Source organism: Lithobates pipiens, unplaced genomic scaffold (genome assembly GCF_037356315.1).
Source record: "Lithobates pipiens isolate NorthernLeopardFrog02 unplaced genomic scaffold, aLitPip1_a1.2 Scaffold_27, whole genome shotgun sequence".
NCBI lineage: Eukaryota > Metazoa > Chordata > Amphibia > Anura > Ranidae > Lithobates > Lithobates pipiens.
This window is the reverse complement of record NW_027507788.1, coordinates 85,083,199-85,095,459: the sequence shown is the minus strand read 5'-3', so window position 1 is coordinate 85,095,459 and position 12,261 is coordinate 85,083,199.

Genomic DNA, 12,261 nt, shown 5'->3' with positions numbered 1-12,261 from the left:
GAGTTCAAGACTAAACACATGGCATTTATGCAGAGGGTGTAGCACAGTAGTACATCCATACCATAGGGGCTGCACTCCCTCAATTTTTTAGTTTATACCATTTTGGTTTATTCCATCAAGTGACATTACTATTATTAACCACATGCTGACTGGGCCAAAGCCGAAAGACGGCTACAGCGTGGTTGGCTTACTCTGGGTGGACGTCCGTGGGACGTCCTCCCAAAATCTTGCTCCCGTGTGCCCCCTGGAACATCCTGAGGACCCGGCGCATCACGGATCATGGTAAGCGGCCGCTGATACCAGCCGTTTACCATGTGATCGCTCTGTTAATTGACGCCGGTTCCTCCCTCCGCTCTCTATACCAATCGGTACAGTGAGAGGGGAGAGGCGGAGAGAAGCTAGTGCAAATAATCTGCAGTACTCTGCCCATACTGTGCAATACTCTGCCAATATTCTGAAACACTGCAATACTCTGCCAATACTCTGCAATACATTTTAAAAGAAACAAATCATTTTTTATTATTTTTTTTTCCCGAATTTTCAGTCTTTTTTGATTAATAGCACAAAAAATAAAAAAATAAAACAGTCGTGCATATTTAATTTCCATAATTTTTCTAATTTTTTGCCTTTTTAAAGTTTATAACATTGCAACCTTCAGAGGGTGCAACACATAACTATCATTGTAATAGGTTCAAACCAAACACTCAAGTACCTTTTAATTAGGACAGTGCCACACCTGCAATCTTCTTTAATCAATCTGAACATACTTCACCCAGGTGAAAGTATATCTGTAGGAGCAGCAGTTCTTTTTTCAAAACTTTTTTCAAGATTTTCTGCATTTATCTCCTGTGCGTGGGTTTATTTACAGTTTTCTCACATTCACATGTGCGTTAGAAAATTTTGAGTTCATTTTTTTTTTTCTCAAGTTTTTTTACAAGTGTTTTAGAAACATAACATACCAAACTCTGGAGCTTAAAATGTTCAATGTAGAAAAAATGAAGGCAATATCAGACATTATAGTGTCAAAAATGTCTGGATATTGCCTTCATCTGATGGGGTGATGTCACCCCTGTAAATGCCAAATTTTGAAGATGCACACAATTTGGGAGTCAAAATGGGTCTCTCCCTCTTGATCCCATGCCTAGTGTCAACATGTGCTATCTCCCATCATGGGGGGATCGATAGACGTGTTTTGGGGGTGCAAACCCTTCCTCTCACTTACTAGAGTTACTAGGAAGTGGTGCACCCACAAAACACATACATTGATATCCCCTGATGGCAGATAGCACATGTTCACACACCGTGTGCATCTTCAAAATTTGGCTTTTAAAATAAAAAATAAAAAAGTTTTAGGAAAGTCCACAAAATGTGAAAATGGTGTCGTTTTTGTAAGAAATTCAGATTCTACCCAACTCATATTCTTAATTTGTTGTTCCATAACATTGAGTTTCTTCCTTACGCTGTCAATTGCCCCATTCCACACCATGATGTCGTTGATTTGCCTTTGTGCACTTGCACTTGTGAAATGTTCAGCTTGCTCTTCAACAACTTGCACACTTTTATCCCCTATGAGAATGAAACAATGTTATACTTAGCACACAGATATTTGAGTCCAGAAATAGGAATATAAAACATTTCTGGGAAGTGGGGTACAATTGTCTGTTTTGGGTTCCAAGCGGAAGACCTGATTTTTTACCTTACCCAAGCTGGAATACTTACCTTTTTCTGTCAATTTTCACAGATGGAGACACCCCAAGTATCCACTGGAGCACCTGTGTGGGGAACCTTCAAAAGTTTGCTCTTGTGTCCCACACTAGCGTCCAGATGTGTAAACAGCTGTTGAGTGTCCTCTCCTTACATTACACTGAATCAAGCATGCATTTCATTCTAGTTACAAACCCCGTCTAGACATCAATGTCCCAAACGTATTTTTAGACAAATAGGCATGACCAAATGTATTTAACCTGTATCTGCCCAAAACATCGTATTTAATGAGTGAATGACGTTTCCTACGACCGATTAATGTGCCCACAAACATGAAAGTCGCCATTTTAAACCGTACAACAGTAACAAAAATAACATGGCGCAGCATGCAAGTAATAATAATAATCAGAACACACAACAACTACTTACATTTAAGAAGAACTTTATTGATCCTTCTATACTGATCCTGCTCTCTCATTTTAATTTTGTGTGCAGACTCTTCACAACTTTCGTTATGATTTTGTCCTTTCTTACATTCGGGTTGGTGTACGGTCCATTCTTGCCATCATAGTCATTCCTCCTCAAGATGTCCACCATCTCAAGAAAGGCCATATTTGAAGCCTTAAATCATCACCTCCGGGATCGGGACGTTTTGACCTCCGTCTTTCCCCCTCCTCATTCTGACTCCAACCAAACACCTGCTCTGTCTCCACCATGTCACTCCTACTGTGCACCAAAGAGAAGGGGCGGGGAATATTCTCGAAAGAACTTCAGGGGTGGGCGACACGGGCAGAGTTTCACACATGCGCAGTGTATATAAAGTTAAGACGCGTGTGCCATACGTACGTTCTGTGTGCAGAGGAAGGAGGGTGAACCTTCTAACGAAGGTAACATTTTAACTTGGGCCATCAGTGGCCTATACTGATTCAAGATTGAGGCCTATATTGGGATAAGATTATGAGAGTTTAGGCTGACATTAGTGTTTTGGTCTTGTGTATTGTCTTACAGCAAATATGAATCACTTTAAGGACCCAGAATTCATGGTTTTATGGACGAATACAGGGAGATGAGGAATTTGTGGGAGGTGAAACACAGCTTATATTATAATAAACAAGCTAGGAGGTCAACTCTGGAGAAACTTCTGGAATTTGTGAAGACTCGTGTCCCCGATGCAATCATCGTGTTCTTGGAAAAGAAAATTTTGTTCTTGAGGAAAATGTATAAGAAGGATAAAGATCCAGAAATCACTCCGATCAGGAGCATCAGCAGCACAAATGTATGTACCCAGGCTGTGGTACTTCAACAAACTGCGGTTTCTGGATGACCAGACTGAAGCCAGGGAATCACTTTCTACCCTTCTCCGCAGCCTTCCCTCAACCCCAGCAGAGGCTGATGAGGAACAATCTGGGCCTTCCACCCTGGAAGAAGTAGATGTGCCCAGCTGGAGTCAGGTATATTATTTTTAGACATATTTATTGTCCTAATATTAATGATGTTAACTAGATGTTATAATTGATAACAAATTAATGATTTAAAACAAAGAGATTTACATATTAATAGACAGTAGTGGCCAAAAATGTTTGGGACAAGAATGAAAAATGCTGGGGTCAGAATGATAGTCTTTTCTATTTATTAACATTCAATTTGCAAGTCATGAGCTTAAAATTGTGTGTGATTGATGAAGCAAAAACGAAAACTTTGTCCCTTTTTTATACACAGGATGAGCTCAGCCTGGAGAAGGGTCTGGAAAGCGGCAGCCAGGAGGAGGCCGTGCCCAGTGTCAGCCAGGAAGAGGGCGGGCCCAGTGTCAGCCAGGAAGAGGCTGGGCCCAGTGTCAGCCAGGGGGTGGCTGGGCCCAGTAGGAGCCTCACCCAATCCCAGGTGCCTCCCCTCCGCCTTACAACAAAAAGGCCAAGGAAGGGGACAATGATAGAGGAAGCAGCACTGGGCTTCATTAGGGAAGCAAGTGATGTCCTCAGAAGCCCCCCCCAACGCTGAAGAGGCCTATGGCTGCTCTCTAGCCACAAGATTTCTGAAATTGGAGGAGGGCCAATGCTTCCTCTGTGAGGGAATTATTGGTGAGGCCATTCAGAAGGGGTTGAGAGGCCAGCTGACTGAGAAAAGCCACATATATAAGCTCGCCCATCCTCCTTCTCCTCCTCCTCCTGCCACAAGTCCACCACCAGAGGCACAGCCTCCAAGGAAGGCTACAGGGAACGGTGCAGGGAAGGCTGCAGGGAAGCATGGAGGGAAGGCTGCATCGAAGAGAAGAAATCGATGACCTGGCTTCAGACTGGTCTGACAGAAGACGCAGGCTGGTGTAGTACCACAGCTTGAGGACAGATATGTCATCTCCAGCATTGCCTTCCTCTTTATTTTGTTATCAGCCAGAATAAATGGAGATTTTATTTTTTGGAAATACTTGCCTATGTGTTTTTCTACATAAAGGACAGTTTGTTTGTGAGTAGGCAGGTACATTTCTAAAAGACAATGTCAAATTAACAAGAGACTCCAAACTCCTTGAGGTTAATAAAACATACAAGATAATAATGTTATTGTGGTAACTTGACACACAAAAAATAAAATTATATATGGAGATCACTAGAATTTTTTTTTTCAATAATCCAAAAAAAGGAGATCTTGATGAAATTAAAAATAAAAAAGACTATAAAAATGTATTCTAAACATTATTATGGAGATCGGGTTTTTAAAAATTAAAGGATTATTCAAGAGAAATAATCAAGAAATAAGTTTGTGAGAACTCTGTGTGAATATGAGCAGCAAAACAACTTAATTATTGTAGCATTAAAAGAAGAAAAGAATGAGCTGCATTTAGGCTCCGTTCACACAGGGGCAACACGACTTGTAGGCGACTTGAGTCAGGCAACTTGGACACGACTTGAGTTGAGATCACACGCGACTTGGGACGACTTCAAAACGACTTGTGATGACTTCAAGCGCGACTTGGGGCGACTTACAAGTCGCCTCCAGCAAAGGGATAGTGTACAAGTGGCCAATAAGAGCTTATCTGCTCTTGTGACATAATTCTTGTTCCTGTTCTCTTCCTTATTCCCTGTTTCCTGGTGCTGTGTCCAAAATGCTCTCGTTGCGTTATTTAATGTCAGCTGTCATAACTGCTGGGTTGGCAGTGTTGATGGAAGAGGAAGAAGAAGAAAGGAAGCGAAGGATGAGGATGAGAAGAAGACGTCGCTACTGGATCCATCCAATCATTGTCAATAGACCTAACAGAGGGCAGTTCTGGGCTATGTATGAGAACTTGCGTGGTTTTGAGGACAAGTTTTTAAACTATACACGGATATCCATCGCAAGGCAAGTACATATGCTGCATGTCATTGTCCACTTGCCACGTCACCTGCCACAAATTGTGCATTGTCCACTTGCCACGTCACCTGCTACAAGTTGTGCATTGTCCACTTGCCACGTCACCTGCCACAAGTTGTGCATTGTCCACGTGTCACGTGAGCCACATGACGTGCCACGTGAGCCACATGACGTGCCACGTGAGCCACATGACGTGCCACGTGAGCCACATGACCTGCCACGTGAGCCACGTGACCCGCCACGAGTGCCACGTGACCCGCCACATGTGACACGTGATGTGCCACGTGACCCGCCACGAGTGACACGTGACCCGCCACGTGTGCCACGTGACCCGCCACGTGTGACACGTGACCCGCCACATGTGACACGAGACCCGCCACATGTGCCACGTGACCCGCCACGAGTGCCACGTGACCCGCCACATGTGACACGTGATGTGCCACGTGACCCGCCACGAGTGCCACGTGACCCGCCACGTGTGCCACGTGACCCGCCACGAGTGCCACGTGACCCGCCACGTGTGACACGTGACCCGCCACGAGTGCCACGTGACCCGCCACATGTGACACGTGACCCGCCACATGTGACACGTGATGTGCCACATGAACCCCATTGATGTGCCATGTGAGTCATGTAATGTGCCGTGTGAGCCATGTGACCGGACACAAGTTGTGAGATTCCAAGCACCAAGTGACCCCAAAATATGGACAATATGGCAAGTACGTTGATGTAGCAGAGAATGACATTTTGCGACACTACTTTGGGGCCATGTATCTCGGGGCCAAGTATAGCTAGAAACCTCAACTTTCTGCAAACACAGTAGATCTAGCACTAAAAAACTACCAAATTCGGGATCTATAACTACAAGGGACCCCGAGATATGTGTATCCAAATGTCAAGCACTTTTCGGCATTAAAGTTGAGTATTGTCCACTTGCCATGTCACCTTCCCCCAGCAGAAACCCTGGTGTGTGTGTGAGGCCACATATTTGCATATGGTTGGCTAAGCGGCAATGTGTGTGTGTGTGTGTAGCTACCAATTGGTTTAGATTTGTGATTTTGAATATTGTAAATGACAATTTTTTGGGGTTTTGTATTGCAGTTTTGACGAATTGCTTGGTCTGGTTGACATCCATCTTCAGCGACAGAATACATCATACAGGAGGAGTATCTCAAGCACTGAAAGACTTATTATTACACTAAGGTAAAGTATTTTATATGCACATTAGTAGCATACCCAAATTTTTTTGGAATATTAATAACACTATCTTTCCAAATATATTTTTAGAAAAGAGTAGGTTCTAAACATTTTAATCACCAAAAAATCTTTAATTAACAGGAACAACAAGTCAAACGTAAACAATTAGAAAAACAATAGAACAAACTTTAAACAAAAGAATCAAATTATAGCTGGTGGTATGTCAAATTGGAGCTGGTGGAAGGCATTGGGGATGATGTGGATGGCATCATGAATGAATTGGTTGGTGCATCATGGGTAGAAATAATCGGGGATGGTGATGGATAGGGGATCGGGGCATTAGAAGAATTGAGAGCATTCCCATACTCATCCGTGTATGGACGGAAGAGAGGGGGGTAGTAGGGGTGGGTACGGGGTGGTGGAGGGTTGGGAATATTATAAAAAGGGCCTGATGGGCATGGTGGGTTTTCAAACATAACTCTCTGACTGCTGGAATTTGGACTGGTCATGTTCGCCTCTAAGATGTCCATTATATCTTTCTTGACGACATGTTTACGGTCCTCTGGCACTCGTTTTAACATTGAGGCCACCATCACTCCGAACGCACTCTCCTCATTTTCCAGGGTATCCAACTTCCTATCCAATCTTTCCATGAGGCTTGAAAAATGCTCCATTGTTTGGGCTCCCCTTCCCCCAACAGGCCGGCTTGATCTTGGCAATGGAGGCCTTTGGTTTGGTGGTTGCTCCACCTGGGGCTGCTCCACATCGGGCAGGTCGAGTTGGGACACCTGCATGTCTTGCAGCTCAACCGGTGGAGAAGGCGCCACTTGTAGCTCATGCTGGGGAGAAGGCTCTAAAAAAAATTCTTCCTCAGCTGCCTCAAGTGGCTAATGTGCTGGCAAATCCAGAGTTGCTCCTGCAGATGCTGCCTCACAACATGACTGAGATGCTGCCTCACGACATGACTGAGATGCTGCCTCACGACATGACTGAGATGCTGCCTCACGACGTGACTGCTGTCCATCACCCCAACTTGACTGTGTTCTGCATAAAACATATAATACAAATTTTAGCACAATTTATATATAGAACGTTATAGTATATCACTTGTGAAATATGAAAGATGTTAGCTTACTCTCCCGGTTCCATAAAAGGCAACAGGAACTGCAGCTCCTCGGCGTGTACATAAGGCACAAAACGCCTACTTCCTGAGCCACTTCTGACCTCGTGCAGTCTACGTAGGTGGCGCTTGAAACAGTCCCTCAGACCCTTCCATCTGGTTTGTAAAACGGATACTGCAAAATATAAACAGAAACATAATCATTTATGTATTTTTTCTTTTAGATACCTGGCAACCGGTCACTCTATAGTAAGCCTTCATTTCGAGTTCATGGTGGGCAAGTCAACAATAAGCTATATTATCCGTGAAACCAGCAAAATTTTATGGGACGTTCTGAACAACATCGTTATGAAGAGACCTACACAGGAGAATTGGCGGGACATTGCTAATCTATATTGGAGTTGGTGCAATTTCCCCAATTGTATTGGAGCTATTGATGGGAAGCACGTGCGTGTCATTAAGCCTATTGGAAGTGGAAGTATGTTCTTTAATTATAAAAAATATTGCTCCTTTGTACTCTTTGCCGTGGCGGATTCAAATTACTGTTTCACCTACATAGATATAGGATCCTATGGAAGTACCTGCGATGCTCGTATTTTTGCGAATTCCTCCTTCGGTCAAAGGCTACGAGAGGATCAACTCGATCTTTCTGCAAACTGTCCACTTCCAGGCACAACTGAACCCCCACTACCCTATGTCTTTGTTGCGGATGAGGCTTTTGCCTTGGGAGAACACATTATGAGGCCATATTCCAATAGGAACCTCACTACTGAGAAGAAGATTTTCAATTATCGTTTAACAAGGGCAAGAAGGGTGGTTGAGTGCAGTTTTGGCATTCTTGCCAATAAATGGCGTTTTTTACATACACCAATAGCCTTGCACATGGAAAATGCAATTACTGCTGTTAAAGCAGCATGTGTGCTGCACAATTATGTTCGAATACGTGATGGTTATTGTTTTGAGGATTCACTCATGCACAACCTGGAAAGTGCACACATCACTGCTACGAGGGGATCTAGTGACGGTGCAACTGTGCGCAATCAATTTACATCATACTTTGTTTCACCGGCTGGCGAAATAGAATGGCAAATGGACGCCATTTCATAACTTGATTGCTATTATGATCAGGTGATTTTTCTGTACAGTTCTCTAGAGCCTGCAGGTATTGATTTTACAATTAGTTCACGATATGTTCCGTTATAGTTAATGTCTTTTATTGTAAATTTTGACATGAAAATGTTGTAAGAATTACTTTGCCTATGTTTATATAGTTAATTAAAAATGATGATGAACTATTAAAAAATATTTGAAACAATTGTAATTACTTGCAATGATTCATAGAACATTTAAATACCCTAATTAATGATCCCTTGATCCAATCAATGCACCACTAGCATTGCTGTTATCGGAAGTATAATTGGAATTTGCAATTTGGCGGGTCACGTGGCACACGTGGCGGGTCACGTGGCACACGTGGCGGGTCACGTGGCACTCGTGACGGGTCACGTGGCACTCGTGGCGGGTCACGTGGCACTCGTGGCGGGTCACGTGGCACTCGTGGGGGGGGAAAGGCACACGTGGCGGGTCACGTGGCACGTCATGTGGCGGGTCATGTGGCAATCCTGGCAGGTGTTGTGGTAAGTGGACAATACACAACTTGTGGCAGGAGTCGTGGCAAGTGGACAATACGCAACTTCTGGCAGGAGTCGTGGCAAGTGGACAATACGCAACTTCTGGCAGGTACCTATTCTGCACGGATAAATCTGGAAATACAAACATCATGACAAGTCAAAGATAACAGAGAGAAATATAAAAATGTTTAACTTACATTTGTCACTGCGGTCAGTCTCTGACAATAGATCCCAATCTGGGAAGAATAGCCGACAGATTTCCAGCCAGGCATGGTCCCTCTTTACATGATCCTTGTAAGTAGGATCTTGTTTGTCATATAGGCATTTTCTAGCCCTAATATACCTTATTAAGGCCTCGTTATCTACCACCTCCCTGGTATTACTGGCTCTGTTAGACATTTTAAATAAGTTTTAGGAACAAAACAGAACAGAGAAATCAGAGCAATAGTAATAAAATGGAGGTATTCTGTTGCTGAGCAGGAAGGGGCTGGCTGTGTTTGAGCAGGAGGGAGCTGGCTATATGTTAATTTGACTTCAGTTTCCTGTTAAGTCGCCTCAGTATGTACTGTGATCCGACTTGGAGGCGACTTGCATTGAATTCAATGGATGCAAGTCGCCTAGAGGTCGGATACAAGTAGTACAGGAACCTTTTCTGAAGTCGGAACGACTTCAGTAGTGTCCATTAAGACGGCAGTCATTGCCTTACATTCTGTTCTGCGTGTTGTCCGACCTGAGGCGACTTGGGGCGACTTGAAGTCGGATCCCAAGTTGCCCCTGTGTGAACGGACCCTAAAAGATCACAGAATTTGCTGTGTGAGGAATGTGCTAGCTCGATTACGAATGCTAGTTTTACCACACTGACCGCTTCTGTCTCATACTTGCTTCAGAGCATGCATCGTTTTTGGTACGTCGGAACAGCATACAGACAAGCGGTTTTCCCGATAGGAATTGGTTCCATCGGAAATATTAAGAACATATTCTATTTATAGGTCCGTTAGAATTTTCAATGTAAAAATGTGCAATGGGTCGTATACACAATCGGAATATACGATGAAACGCTCCCATCTGACTTTTTCTGTCGGACATTCTGCTCGTGTGTACACGACATTAGAGTGGCCACATAAGCCATTGACACGATGTAGTAAGTGATCATATGCAGGGCCATTTTTAAGGCAGGGCAAAAGGGGCAGCTGCCCTGGACCCTGTCATTGTTGTGGGGCCCAAAGCAGCTGCTTCATACTTGCCAACTATCCCAGTTTAAATTCCCTCATACCTTGAGGTTTTAGTCCTGTGTTATGATATCACAGTGTGAAGTGCTGCTACTAATGCTGTCCAGCTCTGCCCTATTGTTTATTAAAGATGACTCACCTTCAGACCCTGTGTTTACCTGTAAAATACTGGCATTCATAAATAAAATAAAACAAAATAGCAACTATACAACAATAGTAAATAGTAAATAACAATAATAACAATAGTAAATAGCAACAGTATTCATATGTAAATAGGAGAGATCATGCCCCCCTGAGGTCATATCCACAGTAATATCTAGCAACCAACCAATCAACAAGCAGAAATCATGTGCTGTAACCTCTAGCAACTAATCAGTGAGCTATAATGTGTGATGTAGCCTCTAGCAACCATCCAGTGAGCAGTAATGATACAATGTAACCTCTGGCAACCAATCGCAATAGCTACCTGATCTGATTCAGTCAGTGATTTTGAGTCTAGCTGCTATTTATTGTATGTCTCAGAGCAAAACTGCATGGGGGGGGGGGGGGTGGCCCAAGAAAAGTTTTGCCCAGGGTCCAATCAATATTAAAGAGGGCCCTGATCATATGGTTCAAGTACTGCCTGCAACTGGGCTTGGCTGCTCTGGTTTAATAAAAACTCTGAAAAGTGGTACTGAGGCAGTCAGAAAATGCGTAAAAATATATATTCTTAAGCAACACTTTATCAAGGTGCTGTATTTTTACCTCCCTCTGGGATGATGGCAGAAGATTGGCCATTTTACCCTTGTATCAGGAATTTAATAGGGTTGCCACTCAATAGTGGTCCCTTTTTATGATAAAACCTGGGAATCTTTCTCAGGCATTCAAACATAAAAGACCCATTTCACCACAAATTTCCTGCAGCAGAAGCCCCCTGGGCTTTCTCTCTCACTGGGGACAAACACTTTTTCTTAATAATCTCACCCAACCCACTTTTGGGAGGAGTGAAACATCCATCTTAAAGCCTACTCCATTTCCTCCTCCATGCCAATAGCACCCAAGTCCTCCTCCTCCACATACAGTATTTCTTCTTGGCCTTCTGCTGCCTTTTGTTTACAGGGATGGAGGCAGTAGATAAAGGTTACTGCTGGCAACAAGTCTTCTTCTTCCTCCTGTTGCTACGCCCCTGATGCCTGGTCTATCAAGCCATGCAGTGTATCACTAATCCCTGCCTTCTGTAGCAGCAAGTCACCATTTTGGTTGCCTTTTAAAAATGTGTCAAAATGCTGCATGAATCCTGAATGATGATTAGGACAGTTGCCAGTACCTTGTAAGCAGTCATGCCCCTAGGCAAAATTGTGTTCATGCTGTTTAGCCTCTCCCTGGAACAAGGCATACAGGAATAAAAATCGGCCTGTTTGGCAGAGACAGGCCAAATTTAAATCCATAAATGGCCATTGAGGTTTACATAAGTTACTCTACTGATCAACTTTTTTACAACTGCCCTGTGAGATATTCTTCACTTGGTCCCCCCACTGTCAGAATATAACAGATCAGCTGGGGAGGGGGAGTCAAGTCAGTTTTTTTCATTCAACCCACTGGTTGAACGAAAAAAACAACCCATTTATGGGCTGTCTTAGAATTTTCTTCCTTTCCAATCAGTGGCACCCCTCAACCACCCCTCTTCATTGCTGGAGCCTACTTTGCAGTGAAACCTAATTGCTGGAATATCACTGGCTCATGCCACTTGCTGCTCTCTGCCTAATGTCCCCTGACTGCTGTGTAGCTGAACCCTCCTCTACTACTATGGTGATGGTATTATCTTCCTCATCATCAATATCTGAAATAAGGAATGCTTGCACATGACCAAGATCATCATCCTGCAGCAATTAGTGATTGTAGGATCAAGTAATTCCACTGACTCTTCATAGCCAGTGTGGGCCATGGTGGGTTTATCAGAAGACGAGTTGGGCAGAGGCACATTAACAGCATTTTCAGACAACTGGCTGCTCTGTGCCCGGAAGAAGGAAGAAGAAGGTTTGTCAGCTACTCCATTATC